The sequence below is a fragment of the Dama dama genome, chromosome 24 (assembly GCF_033118175.1).
Source record: "Dama dama isolate Ldn47 chromosome 24, ASM3311817v1, whole genome shotgun sequence".
Classification (NCBI taxonomy): Eukaryota; Metazoa; Chordata; class Mammalia; order Artiodactyla; family Cervidae; genus Dama; species Dama dama.
The window spans coordinates 11,292,046-11,306,751 of NC_083704.1; the positions used below are offsets into that span (position 1 = coordinate 11,292,046).

General features: G+C 45.7%; 1 protein-coding gene across 1 annotated transcript in view; it reads right to left on the reverse strand.

The window, feature by feature from the left end:
• GADL1 (glutamate decarboxylase like 1) overlaps positions 1 to 13,883 on the reverse strand; it is a 245,729-nt gene extending 231,846 nt beyond the window's left edge. Inside the window, exon 1 of the mRNA XM_061129086.1 lies at positions 13,829 to 13,883. The gene's annotated coding sequence lies outside the window, so the exon portion shown is untranslated. The remainder of the gene's footprint in view (positions 1 to 13,828) is intronic.
• Between the last annotated feature and the right edge of the window lie 823 nt (positions 13,884 to 14,706).

The following is a 14,706-nucleotide window of genomic DNA, read 5'->3' on the forward strand; positions in this document are numbered from 1 at the left end:
AGCCCACTCACTTCAGTCATGGGTGGTAAAACTGGAGTTGGACCTGCACCCCACCCAGGGCCAAAAGAGCCGAGAGAGCAGGGGGCTGGAAAAGGGATGTGCAGGGGGGTGGCCTTCAGAACCAGATGCTCGGGCTGAGCAATGACAGCACAGCTTAAACAAAGAGAAGAACTTGTCTGTACTGAAAAGTGTTAGCCGTTAAGTCCTCGAGGCCCCGTCTTATTTGATACTAACCAGCGAGGGAGTTCTGCACAGGGAAACCTTTACCTTTGTGTCTGTGGGTACCACTAAGGTCTTTTGAATAATGTTGAGTACTTTTCAACTATGCAGCAGTTGAAGAAAGATCCTACAAGACTGAGGGTTGAAGGGTGGCAGGTGTGACTCAGTGTTGACAAATGTCTGATACAATGCTTCAAGAAAATTAGTTCACATCCATAATGCTTTACAGGTAACAAAATCATAGCAACTATTATCTTGTTTAAAAAAAATCCTGAAACTCTGTATGAAAGAAGATACATAATACAGGATAATTCATAGCTAGTTTATGAACAGTGTTTACAAAGCTCTAATAATACAAAATGCTATTGTAACCAGGAATTGTGATATAACCATATTAAGAAAGATGGGGGAGGAGAATTTAGAAAGTACATGTGGAATATAAAATTAATGGACCTAGAGAGCGTCACAGAGTGAAGAAAGTCAAAAAGAGAAAAAACATCGTATATTAGCACATATATGTGGAATCTAGAAAAATGGTAGAGATGAACATATTTGCAAAACAGAGACACAGACATAGAGAACAAACGTGTGGACACCAAGGGGAGAAAAGGAAGGCGGGATGAAGGGGAGCCTGGGACTGACATACATCCATCACTCTGTATAAAACAGAACTGACGGGAACCCGTGGCGCAGCCAGGGAACCTATGCAGTGCTCTGTGGGAATTAAATGAGGAGGAGACCTGGAAAAGAGGGAGTGTATGTATATACACAGCTGATTCGTTTCGCTGTACAGTAGGAACGAATACTGTGGGACACAGAGGAAGGCTATGACAAGCCTAGACAGCACATTAAAAAGCAAGGACAACATTTTGCCAGACAAAGATTCATACAGTCAAAGCTATGGTCTTTCTAGTAGTTATACACAGATGTGAGAGTTGGATCATAAAGAAGGCTGAACGCTGATGAACTGATGCTTTCAAATTGTGGTGCTGAAGAAGACCGTGAGAGTCCCTTGGACAGCAAGGAGATCAAACCAGTCAATCCTAAGAGAAATCAACCCTGAATATTCATTCGAAGGACTGATGCTGAAGTTCCAATGCGTTGGCCACCTGGTGCAAAGAGCTGATTCACTGGAAAAGATCCCGATGATGAGAAAGATTGAAGGCAAAAGGAGAAGAGGGTCGCAAAGGATAAGATAACGGTTGGGTAGTATCACTGGTTCAATAGACATGAACTTGGGTGGACTCTGGGAGATGGTTAAGCAACAGGGAGGCCTGGCGTGCTATGGTCCAGGGGGTCACGAACAGTCAGGCACAACTTAGTGATTGAACAATGATAGAAACTAACAAAACATTGTAAAATAACTATACTTCAGTAAACAATTTTTTAAAATTAATGAACTCATAAATATCAATTTAAGCATATGATTTAGAAAAGGAGGTAAATAGGAGAAGAAAAAGTAAAAGAAAGAATTAAGACAGTTCCCTCTGGGGAGTGGGACTCCTGGGTGGAGAGAAGTGCTGTTTTTCATGATAAACACTGTGGAAACACCACTTGACTTTTAGAACTCTGACTCCTATTGTTATGAAGAAGGAAATTAATCATCTATGCAGAAGCAAACAAAACAAACTGGTTCTATAATGACAAGTTCTGGGCAGCACTTGAAAAGATTTGGGAAAAAGGAAGAAAAAAATGAAATGTCAACCTATGCAAGCACAGCTTCTGCATTCTTGTACTCAGACCCCCACATGCATTTCTGCTCTCACTGCTTAGAGAAGATTTGCCAAAGCAGGAAAATACCCAAGAAGAGGTTTCATTAATCCAGCAGTAAATGTGCTTCACCCTAAACTGACGACCTTCTGTGAGGACACTGGCCCTCCCACTATCCTAAAGCAAAACTAGTAATGATATCTGTGTTGAAGGGTGAAGCTTGATGACGACATTATCAACATTCAACGTCATGAAAGTTTTGCCAAGAAGAATAAACACTGTCAGAGGGGTGGAGAAAAGAACAGGGGACAAGAACAACCCTATGCTCTTCTCAAACGTGAAAAGTATTGATGGAGAGAAATAAGTCAATAAAAATGCATTCAACCAGCTCTGTCAATTACAAAGCCAAATTAATGTAAATATCTGCAATATTTCATCAAGAAACACTCAATTGGTGAATTGACTGATCCACTCAACACGAGCAATGTTGAGTCAGTATCAATAAATATTATGTTGAGTGGAAGAAGTCAAACACAAGAGTACATAGCCGCACTCGTTTTTTCTGCCATTGTTCTCAAAACTGTACATGTATGATGCACATACTCTTCTAGAATGATGTATTTCCTAAATTGACCCATTCTGAGGTTTACTCTTGTAATATTTCTGGAATATAATTCTTCTGAGAATACTCGTACCTATGGAGGTCATCGGGCATCCCTGGTGGCTCAAGACGGTAAAGAATCTGCCTGTAATGCAGGAGATCTGGGTTCAGTCCCTGGGTCAGGAAGATCCCCTGGAGGAGGGCATGGCAATACCACTCCAATACTCTTGCCTGGAGAATCCTATGGACAAAGGAGCCTGGTGGGCTACAAAGAGTCAGATAAGCCTGAAGTAAGTGGGCACACACTCACGCGTGGAGTTCATTAATGGTTACTGAAAACCTCCTGTGCTGTAGCTACGTTACAGGTATCATTATCTTTATACTCAGAGCAACACTGAATTAGTTATCATGGTTCTAATTTAAAGATAGACAACTGAGGCTCAGAAGGATGAATTCCCCTTGCCCAAGACCCAGATGGCCATGCAGATCTACTTGACTCCAGGGTCCTGGCTCTTCTGACACTATCAGACTGTGGTAATTATTATTATTAATTTTTTTTAGCAGCACTGTGAAGCCTATGGGATCACAGTTTCCTGACCAGGGACTGAACACACGTCCTCAGCACAGGAAACACCAAGTCTGAACCACTGAACTGCCAGGGAAGTCAATTCCTTTATTTTAAGAGGCGTTTCTAAGAGGAAACAAAGGATTGCTTGGACCGTGAAGAACATGGTCAGGAAAGGCAGGAGAAGCCTAGAGCGGATGGCGGTGGGGAAGCCTCTCCGGAGGCCCCAGCACTGTCTTCAGCATTGCTTCTTTCCCACCATCCTCCACTCTTTCGGATGATGATGTGCCCGGATGCTTTGAGAAGTTCCATCATAGAAATTAACTTTGACAGTGATACAGAAACATTTGTCCTTCCCAGTGGGAAGCTAAATGAGAAAACAACTGATCAATGATGAGGAGAAGCCAAGAACGAACAAAACTGCAAAGTGATGATTCAAACTGCGGGGTGTCTTAGATGAATTATGTAAGATATTCCACATGCACTAGGATTTGACTGTTGCCAAAGAAAGTAAGTAGAACCGCCATGATTTATTTAAGAGATTGTTTAAATTCACTTGATCCATAGTTAAGGCTCCAGAGGTGATATGACCCAGCCAGAATTGCTCTTCTTTCTGGAGTGAAAAGGAGAAAGAGGTAACTCAAGTTTCCTTCTGATCATAAAAGAATGGCTAGAGATTCTTTTAGAAATCTCTTTAGGTTGGATAAATGGTGAGAAAACAGAATCTGCCCTCTCTGGAGTCAGTTTCATTTTTAAAAGTATCACAGTGAAGCCTCTAGTAGGGAGATCACTGCTGCAGAAGACAGCTGCAAACAGTGACTTCTTAAAAACGAGACGGAAAAACAGACTAATGAATTTACAAAATGTAGGGTGTGCCAAGAGTGTAATAAAAATCCATCCCACTTAGTGTCCACTCGTGTTTCAGCAAAACAGGAGCACTTGCAAAGTGCTATAAATTAAATTATAAGACACAATGATGATGCATAATTCTCTTTTATACACCCACACACATACACATATATCTGGACAACTGAAGTAAAATCATTCTAGATGCAAAAAATTCCTTAATATCTAATTAGTAAACATCTATATAGGCCCTGTTACCAGGGGCTATATTGATACCAGGGGCTCTCTCTCATAACTCACATCAGTTTGTTAGAAAATCCTTCAAATAGATCCAGAATTTAACCTCCTCAACAACATTCACTGCTACCATCCTGGTCTGAGTCACCTAGACACTAGATATTAAGGAATTTTTTGCATTAAGATAGAGGGGGGCGCTTCCCAGTTGTCTCAGCGGTAAAGAATCTGCCTGCCAACGCATGAGATGAGGGTTCAATCCCTGGGTCAGGAAGATCTCCTGGAGAAGGAAATGGTGACCCACTCCAGTATTCTTGCCTGGGAAATCCCAAGCACAGAGGAGCCTGGGAGGCTACAGTCCATGGGGTCACAAAGAGTCGGACACAATTAAGTGACTAAACAACTAAACAGCAACGACATGAGAGAGGGGGAAGCATAGAGGATGACTCAGAGTTTCTCCCTTTGACCCAATGAAAGACAGAGTCCTGATAAAGTAAGATGAAGAAACTGGGGTGGAGCAAATTTGTGGGGAGAGGGAAGCTCAGTTTGGACATGTTGGGTTTGAAATGTCAACTACAGATTGGCACTTACCAAGAGCTTTGCCAACGACTGAACAACAAAGGCATTTGCCATCTGCCTCTACCGAGACTGAACCCCATGCTGCTGTAGCTGTTGACCTTCAACACCCCCTGAGGGAGTTCAGGGTGGAGTGAGGCACTCTGTGCTCCAGGGAATCTGGTGGGACAGCTCTTTAGATAGTTGGATGTTTTGGGGAACAGGTTTTATGATCTCAATCCTGGCATCTCCTCATATCTAGAGAAGCACTAAATCCCTTCATGGCGACATCAGATCATCATGACTAACAAAAACCTTTTGTAAAATGAGTGTTTCACTGTATTGAACTCCCCCTTCACCAAAACCTTACATATTGACTTTCCCCCACTGCCGCTTTGGAGCAGTCTCTCAGAGCTATCTGAGATGCTGCCTCCCAGGCTGCAGTCTTCATTCTGCCCCAAATAAAACTTAACTTGCAACTCTCAAATTGTACTCAAATCTTTTTTTAGTCAACAGAAATAACCACTAGACTTTCAAGTAGAGAACTAGAGCAGGCAGCTGATTAGGCGAAGAGAGCGGGGAAAGGCAGGATGCTTTTTATGTGCTTACTTGGTTACTGGACCTTATATTCATCACCCATTTAATTCCCCAGAAACCTACATGTTAGATATCTCACATGTTTTGCATGTTTTGTTTTATGCAGTTTATATGTGGTGTTGGAGAAGACTCTTGAGAGTCCCTTGGACTGCAAGGAGATCCAACCAGTCCATCCTAAAGGAGATCAGTCCTGGGTGTTCACTGGAAGGACTGATGCTGAAGCTGAAACTCTGGCCACTTGATGCGAAGAACTGACTCATTGGAAAAGACCCTGATGCTGGGAAAGATTGAAGGCGGGAGGAGAAGGGGACGACAGAGGATGAGATGGTTGGATGGCTCCATCGATGGGATGGACATGAGTTTGAGGAGGCTCCAGGAATTGGCGATGGACAGGGAAGCCTGGCGTGCTGCAGTCCATGGGGTCACAGAGAGTCAGACAAGACTGAGCAACTGAACTGAACTGAGTATCAAAGCATTTAAATGACATTGTCAAGGTCATACAGCTGGTAGATGGAGAAGCTGAAATTCAAATCCACGTTGTCTGATGCCAAACCAAAGCCCATGCTCTCTTGTTTTGCTGCCTCAGGCCCACACCCTTTGGGTCATTTTACACTTTGAGGAAGTGACTATTTCATTAATGAGAACATAGGTTGAATGCTCCAGGGACCTGACATAGCAGTAGTTTAAATAAAACTGCTGAAACTATTTCTCTTTTCTGTAACAGACTGAGGTAGGTGCTGCCAACATCATCCCGGGACACAGGCTCCCCCATCTTCTTGCTTCACCATCTCCCTGATGTTTTCTTTGCCTGAATGGATCAGCACAGCCAACATCCCTGGACGTGATCCCAACAACAGGAATGAGGACAGGAAAATGATGGTCCTCCTCTGAAAACTGCCCACGTCATTACTAGTCATACCCCATTGACTAAAACTTAGTCTGAAGCCACCTCTAGTTGCAAGACAGGCTGGGAAATACTGCCTTTATTTTCAACAACCAAATGTCAAGTTAAAAAACCAGGGCTTCTAATGATATACTTGGAGAGGACGGGGAGAAGAGGGATCAGAGGATAGCAAACATGATCTGCTCTAAAAGTTGGGCTAAATCTCTTCTCAATGTCTTCAGGTGAATGCTTATGGAACAAGTTTATTTTATATAGATTTGAGTTTTAAAACATGATTAAAATCTCAATGGATGTGAATTTTTACAAATGCTAATTACTTCATATAGAATGCAAGGAAACAGTATTTCAAAGGATGGTGTGAAATCATAGAGAGTATATCATTGGTCTTTGCACCCCGTTCCTAACACAGAACTCCTGAAATCCTTGTAATCTCTTAGATGATAAGACTACTAAGAGAACCTTTCCTTCTCTTATTTGGACTTTGACCCCAGTTCCTAACATAGAGCTCCTAAGTCCTTCAGAGTTTCCTGGGTGACAGGAAACTTTTGTCCTAATGAGGCGACTCCTGGAAGGCTGCATGATGGGGGCTGATCACCAGAAAGACCAAGCCACAGTGAGAAGCTTGCAACTTTCAGCCCTACCCCTCCTCCTCTGGGAAGGGGGGAGAGATCAGAGACTGAGCCCATGGTTGTGCCTCCTCGATGAAGCCCCCATAAAAATCCCCAAAGTCTGAGCTTGGTACACTTCCAAGTTTACTGAGCACGTCCATGTGCCCAGAGGCCAGTGCATCCCAGCTCCCTGGGGACACAAGCCTCTGTGCTTAGGACCCCTCCAGACCTCACCCCACCTCTCTTTATCCGGCTGATCATCTGCTTCCTTCATCACAGCCTTTATTACATAATAAATCAATAAATGTAAGTATGTGTTTCCCAAAATTCTGTGAGCTCTTTTAGCAAATGACAGAACCCCGAGAAAGGAGTCTGGAAACCTGTGCTTTATAGCAAGTTGGTCAGAAGCCCCAGCGACAACCAGGGACACACAGCTGACATCTGAGGTTGAGGGCGGTCCTGTAGGACTGAGCCCTTAACCTGTGGCGCCAACACTGACTCCAATCAGTGTCAGAACGGAATGGAATTGCAGGACATCCCGCTGCTGCGGCAGAGAGCTGCATGGTGTGGGCAGAAACCCACACGGCCGGTGTCAGAGTGTGAGTGTGGCGGCCTTGTGTGCGTGAGGGACACACAGGAGAGCGCCTTCCACGCAGATGGGGACGACGTGGCTCGTAAACCACGCTGACGCTACTGCCATATGGAGCCGCCACTTTAGCTGGTAAATCAAAATACCTGTCATGCTTGGCCAGGATGAGTCTCGAAAGACATGAGTTTTTAATTATCAGATTCTCTCAGTAAAGCATCTGTCACATAAACTGTAGCCACCCAATAATTCTAATTTTTCTTTCCATGATCCAACTAGACAGTTCTTTTTATAACAGAGCAACCCTTGTCAAAATAGCGTTACTTTTCAAATCAAACTGCCAATTTTAGGAAAATGAGGTCAAAAACACCATGCTTCTTCCTCTCTTTTTCTCTGCTTCTATTATTAAGTAGAGTAACAATGACAGTCATAATCATGAGGAATGAGAGAGAAACCTTTTCAATGTAAATTCCACATTTACATTTCTAGTTCAGACTTCTAGCTAGTTCATATATCTCATTGTCTCCATGTGGAAGTCTAACAGACACAACAATCTGAAAATGTCCAAACTGATTTCTTAAAATATTTGCACCCTGCATCACCTACACATCTTAGTTGATGGAAACCTCATCCTTCCAGTTATCCAGTTCTTCCACAGCACAACACTTTGGGAAGCTTCCCACATTGTCATGAAAAGTGAAAAGTGAAAGTGAAGTCGCTCAGTCATGTCCGACTCTTTGTGATCTCATGTTCATGGGATTCTCCAGGCAAGAGTACTGGAGGGGGTTGCCATTTCCTTCTCCAAAGGATCTTCCCAACACAGGGATCGAACCCAGGTCTCCGGCACTGCAGGCAGACTCTTACTACTGTCTGAGCCGCCAGGGGCTCCACATCCAATCTGTCAGAAATCCCTGTGGTTCCACCGCGATCTGACCACTTCTCACCACATCCCCCTCCACCATCAAGGTGCCGGCTGCCACCTTCCTTCTCCTGCACTGATGCAATAGTCCCCATTCTGCCAGACCCCTACGGCCAGCTCTCAACAGAACCATGGAGGGGACGCTTCCAAACCGTGACTCGGGTCCTGTTCTTCCCCTGCTCAAAGGCCAGCAGTGGCTTCCCAGACGCCTCGCAGTAGTGGCTACAATCTCCACAGGCGTCTCCACCCCCCTGCGCCCTCCCGCCCCCCTCTCCCTCCCCCTGCTCCCTCCCCCCTGCTCCCTCACCTGTCCCCCGTCCCGCCCCCCTCTCCTTCCCCCTGCTCCCTCCCGCCCCTCTCCCCACTCCCCCCCTCCCGCCCCCCTCTCCTTCCCCCTGCTCCCTCCCCCCTCCCCCCTCACCTCTCCCCCCTCCCGCCCCCCTCTCCCTCCCCCTGCTCCCTCCCCCCTGCTCCCTCACCTGTCCCCCGTCCCGCCCCCCTCTCCTTCCCCCTGCTCCCTCCCGCCCCTCTCTCTCCCCGCTTGCTGCCTCTCTCCCTCCCCCTGCTCCCTCCCGCCCCTCTCCCCACTCCCCCTCCCGCCCCCCTCTCCCTCCCCCTGCTCCCTCCCCCCTCACCTCTCCCCCCTCCCGCCCCTCTCTCCCTCCCCCTGCTCCCTCCCCCCTCCCCCCTCACCTCTCCCCCCTCCCGCCCCCCTCTCCCTCCCCCTGCTCCCTCCCCCCTGCTCCCTCACCTGTCCCCCGTCCCGCCCCCCTCTCCTTCCCCCTGCTCCCTCCCGCCCCTCTCCCCACTCCCCCCTCCCGCCCCCCTGCTCCCTCCCCCTCCCGCCCCTCTCTCCCCCTGCTCCCTCCCTCCTTCCCGCCCCCCTCTCTCCCCCTGCTCTCTCCCTCCCTCCTGCCCCCCTCTCTCCCCCTGCTCTCTCCCTCCCTCCCGCCCCCCTCTCTCCCCCTGCTCCCTCCCTCCTTCCCGCCCCCCTCTCTCCCCCTGCTCTCCGCTGTCTCAGCTGAAGCTCCCGGACACCACAGGCTGCCATCAGCCACGTGCATAAAGAGCCCTGGGCCCGCGATCCCCTGGTTCTCGCCCTCACCTCCTGTACATCCCCCTCCCTGAAATGTCGCCTCTTCCGTGAAACTGACCTGCATCGCTTCTTGACGCCTCAGGCGCTCCCCACCTCAGCACCCTAGGTTCTCCTCAATTCTCCTTTTTCTCTTCTTCCCACAGTTTCCTTATTTGCTGCATTAAGTCTCTCTCCCCACTCAGAACGGGAGCTCCCCTAGACAGGGATCCACGCCTGTCCTGTTCATTCCTTGCAGGCCCGGCCTAGAGAAGGGGAGGGGCCCACAGGAGGGAACTCGGCTGGGTACACCTGCAAGTCACACCTACTAACCTTGTCACTTTGCACCGTCAAAGCACCTGTATCAAATTGTTTTACGGATAAAGAACATTCTCAGAAAATCATAATGTCCTGCTGTTGGGATTTCTTCCCTCAGATCTTGCCTCATTTCACTAAGAAAAGTTGTGTTTGGGACTTGCCTGGCAGTCCAATGGCTAAGACTGAGCTCCCAATACACGGGGGCCTGGGTTCAATCCCTGGTCAAGGAACTAGATCCGGAACTAGATCCAGTACATCACAACTAAGAGTTCACAGGCCACAGCTAAAAGATTCTACATGCTGCAATGAACATGAAGATCCTACATGCCGCAACTAAGAACTGGCGCAGCCAAATAAATAAACATTTTAAAAATATATTGTGTGCATGGCTCAGAAAGCTTAACCAAATTACTTATAACTATCGAAGTTGTTGGAAGAACTTAAAAAGAGAGGTAAAAGGAACACCATCAGTTTGCTTTCAGGAAAGGTGTGAAAGCTGGCAAGACTTCAGATTACTATGGGAAGAAATTCTCAAGGGTTTCATTTCGGTAACCGTACCTGGTATTAATGATCCACCGAGGTGTTGCTTAAATATGCACGGTCAATACATTATGCAAACAACACTGGCCAACTGCATGTGAGGACTTTGCATACAAGCCGCACTTGAGACACAAAGTCATAGTTAATTCATGGCCAAGGACACAACTAACTCGAGCAGTAAATAATGTCTTGCCCTGAGGGTCAGCAGATCAAGAAAGATGTTATTCCACTGGAATTACGCAAGGTCATAAACGAGTGTCTCTTTATTTGTTCTGCTTCTGGACAGAACGAGGACTACTAGCCTAGCACTGTGTAGGAAAGCAGTCTCTGTGGATTGAATGAAACAATGAATGACAGGGCTGCTAAAGAGGACGGAGTCCTTTACAGACACTTCTTAAAGCTGCTCTCATTGCTTTCACTTTTTCATTTCTCCTTCTATTTCATTAAGATGATTGAAGAGAAGAACGATAAAGAATTTCACGAGAGGAATCTGAATAATGATCTGTTTCATGGCAAAGCAATTAAAGGCCAGAGACACAAAATTACTGGGCCAAGACAGCACATCTTCTAGTATAAACTTTGCAAATAAATAAAATTTACAGCTGTTTTCTCACATTTTTATACTTTTTTCAAAACCCACACTCATGATTCTAACATGTCCAGACCACTGAAGATGCCCAGACTTGTTCTATCTTTAGAAATCTACCTCTATTCATCAAAATGATGGAGCTTTTCTTTGAAATTATACATCGAATTCCAAGGGGATGGGGAAATAAAATTCATGAACGACTCATCCCCAAAGAGCTCATGGACATTTCTGCCAGGGTACCCCATTTTTACTTTTATGTTACCCACAATGAGAACTGGGTTTAAGTGGGTGAGAAGAGGAAAGACTTCCTTTTCCCCACCCCCAATCCTTCTCTGTAAGCACTATTTCTTGAAATTCCTTTTAATCAAGGACCACAATTGTTATTCCATAACAATACTTAAAATGCAAATATCTCTGAAAGAGAAAAAACAAAACTGTTGACTTAGATTCACACTAAGGGGTAAATAGCTTATCAGATCTTTTCCAGGGAGTAGGTTCTGATAGCTTCAGACTCCGTGGAGTGAAAAGCAATACTGGGGAAAAGGAAAACAAATGTTGCCTCATTTACATCTCTGCTTAAGGCTACCCTGCCTCTGCATTTAGTGGAGTCTCTACCAGATCAGTTCCCTGGAATCTGTTCTGAGCACTCACAGCTCCAATGCCTGATCCATTCTCCGCACCCTGCCCTCCCCCATCTGCCCGCTCTGGTGCTCCCAACCGTCCCTCTGCCAAATGCAATTCCAGTTTTGTCCCAGCCTGTCTCAGTGAAGCTGCTCTCATGGGATAAAACACTAAACAAGAATCTTTTTGTGATGACCGTAACCCAGGTGACTAGTAAAGGACTCAGCTTTCCCCTAAGGACAGTATTACTTATCAGTTCCCAAGGGAGCAGGCTCTGAGACAGACCTACAGCAGCAAGTTTATTGCAGATTGTTCTCAAAATCAACACCCCTGAGGAGCTGAGCACAGGGGAGTGGGGCAGGGTGGGAGTGGGGTGGGGTGGGGGAGATGGTCAGGAGAGAAGCTGAGCTGCGATACAGTACAGTTGAAGCAAAGATCTCAGTCAACCCAACAAGAAGATCTACAGCCAAGACGGCCTTTCAGAGCTGTCCTGAATGAGGTGGGGGGCTGCCCCACTTACAGCCCAGCCTTGACCAGCCTGTGAATGGAGTCTGCGCCTTGAGCTAGGCAGCTTCCTTCAGCTGAGGGCAAGACCCAAAGAGGACCCACAGCTAAAGGCCATCAGCCGTCAGCACTGCCAGCAGCTGGGGAAACAGGTGCTTCAGTCCTGGAGGAGCAGCCTAGCGAGGGGCCATGGCATCCACTGCAACACAGTGCCTGCATGTCAGTCCTGCCCCACGCTTGTGCCCCATGCACTGTGGCCCACCAGGCTCCTCTGTCCATGGGACTTCCCAGGCAAGAACACTGGAGAAGGTTGCTGTTTCCTACTCCAGAGGATCCCCCGGATCCAGGGATCAAACCCCCATCTCCTGTGTCTCCCACATTGGCAGGCGGATTCTGTATCACTTGGAGCCACCTAGGAAGCCCACCTTCTTTTAAGTACACACTTTGAATATGGTCTCAGAGAAATAGAAAACGGATGATGCTTTTGTTAGAAACTTTACCAAGGTCTGTTCCTTTCAAAATTCCCTGCCCCCAACCCCGGCAGTAATGTCACCTATGGTTTGATTTTTGAGTTGCCAATTCAACACACCTGGATCAATCTGCATTTGCAACTGTCACATTGATAATAACTCAACCTGAACATCTGCTTCCTTCCCTGTAAGTGTAGTCAGATTCATGAATTAAAATGTTCAAAATGCACATTGTAACAAATTATGTTTCTGTTATTTCTCCTTTATGTTCAGTTAAAAATATGTGCATGAGAAATAATATTCATGTAAATTTCATTTCAGGATAGTAAAGGAAGCATTATAAAATATTTGATGTGAAAAAGAGAGAATTAAATCTGAAAAAGTAATTCAGGACTAGAACATGCCCTAGAGTAATTCTCCTGGCTGCCCATTAAAATCATCCTGGAAGCTATAAAATATGCTGATGTCCAGGCCATACCCCAGGCCAATTAAATGGGAACCTCTGGGGGTAAAACCCAGCCATCATTATTTTGGAAACTCCCCAAGGAATTACAGTGTACAGATGAGACTGATAAATCTGGGCCTTTGAGCAGTGGATCTCAAACTTGTGTTGTTTCACACTCAACTGGACCACTCATCCAATCATGTTTTGCTGAGCCCCACCCCCAGAGTTTCACAACTCTGGGAAAGGCCGATACTGGGCATTTCTAATCAGTTCCTGGGTGATGCTGATACCACTGGTCCCAGGACCACACTTTGAGAAACAAGGTTCTAGGGGTTTGGCCTCACCAGTTTCCCACCACATGTTACAAATCCCCACCCTTACTTCCTGGTTCTTCTCCCAGGTTCAATCCCTGTGTTGGGAAGACCCCCTGGAGAAGGACACAGCAGCCCTCTCCATTATTCTTGCCTGGAGAATCTGTTGGACAGAGGAGCCTGGCAGGCTATGGTCCACAGGGTCACAAAGAGTCGAACATTACTGAAGGACTTAGCATGCACACACACACACACCCCATCCTTACTTCCTGTCTCCCCTACCCTCCATCCCCAAATCAAACATCTCAGAAAACCTTGGACATTTTTTCCCCTTAAATCAACCCCTGAGATGCCCCTTTCCCCTCTGCATAGCTATTTCCAAATGCTACATTCTCCTATCATTCTGAGCAGCAACCACCAGCCATCAGCTAAGGTGACCTCTAACTTCTTCCATGATTTTTCATCTCCTTTTGTCATGAATTTCTTTGTTGCTTAGGCATGATTCTGCAGATTATGAGACTAGAATCCCTCCCTTGAAACTGTGAATCAATGGCTTCTCTTGCACACTTCAAGCCCAGCATTTATGGTTTGGAAAGCAAAGCAAAAACACTTACCTGTATCTTTTCACACTTGCTGTTTTGTATCCTGAGATGGAGCAGATGCAGCTATTTGTCCACATAGTTTTTGGCTGGCAGGATCTAGAAATGCATTACACTTGTTAGGACTCAAATTGAGCAACGTCAGTAAACAACGCAAAGATGGGCAGTGATGATTTGGCTACAGTCCTCTCTTAGTTCCCCTAATATCAAAGGATTTCACAGAAGGGTTTAAAATAAGATTTGTTTAACCCCTACCTTCCTGCAGTACTTTCAGTGGGACAGAGACCCTTATAAAATTCATCTTAAAACTCATACCCTCAACTCCCAACGCTAAATCTGGAAAGGTGTTTGAAGATTCAGATAAAAAAGAACTTTTCCTTTTAAGAGAGCCTGAAGAAAAAGGAGACCAAAAATGTCCTCATTTTCTCTAGCAAAAGAAAAATATTCACACAATTTTTCAGTTTGGCCAAGATTAACAACTCATAATCTGAAGATATTGGCTTCTGTTGAAGTGAATATCAAGATTTATTGACCTGCAGAGTAAATATTAACGGAGGTGAAACAGAGGTTAATAACAAACCTCAAGTGATAATACATCTTTATATTTGCTGAAATAAAAAGTCAGCCCATATATTGCTCATACACACATTCAAAAACCTCTTTAACCAAAAAGCTGTAGAAATCTGTTTGCTATGACAGATTGCTTAAATAGATGGCTGAATTTCCATTTGTATTAACATCTCTGAAAACCCAGGCAGCCAGAAAAGCAAAGTATTAATCACTTCCTCTGAGGATCATGAGTAGCCAACCAGAGGTCAGTCACTTATTAGCAAATGAGATCCGATTGGAAGATTCTAACCAGCATCTCATTCTTGTCAGTCCTACTAAGGTGA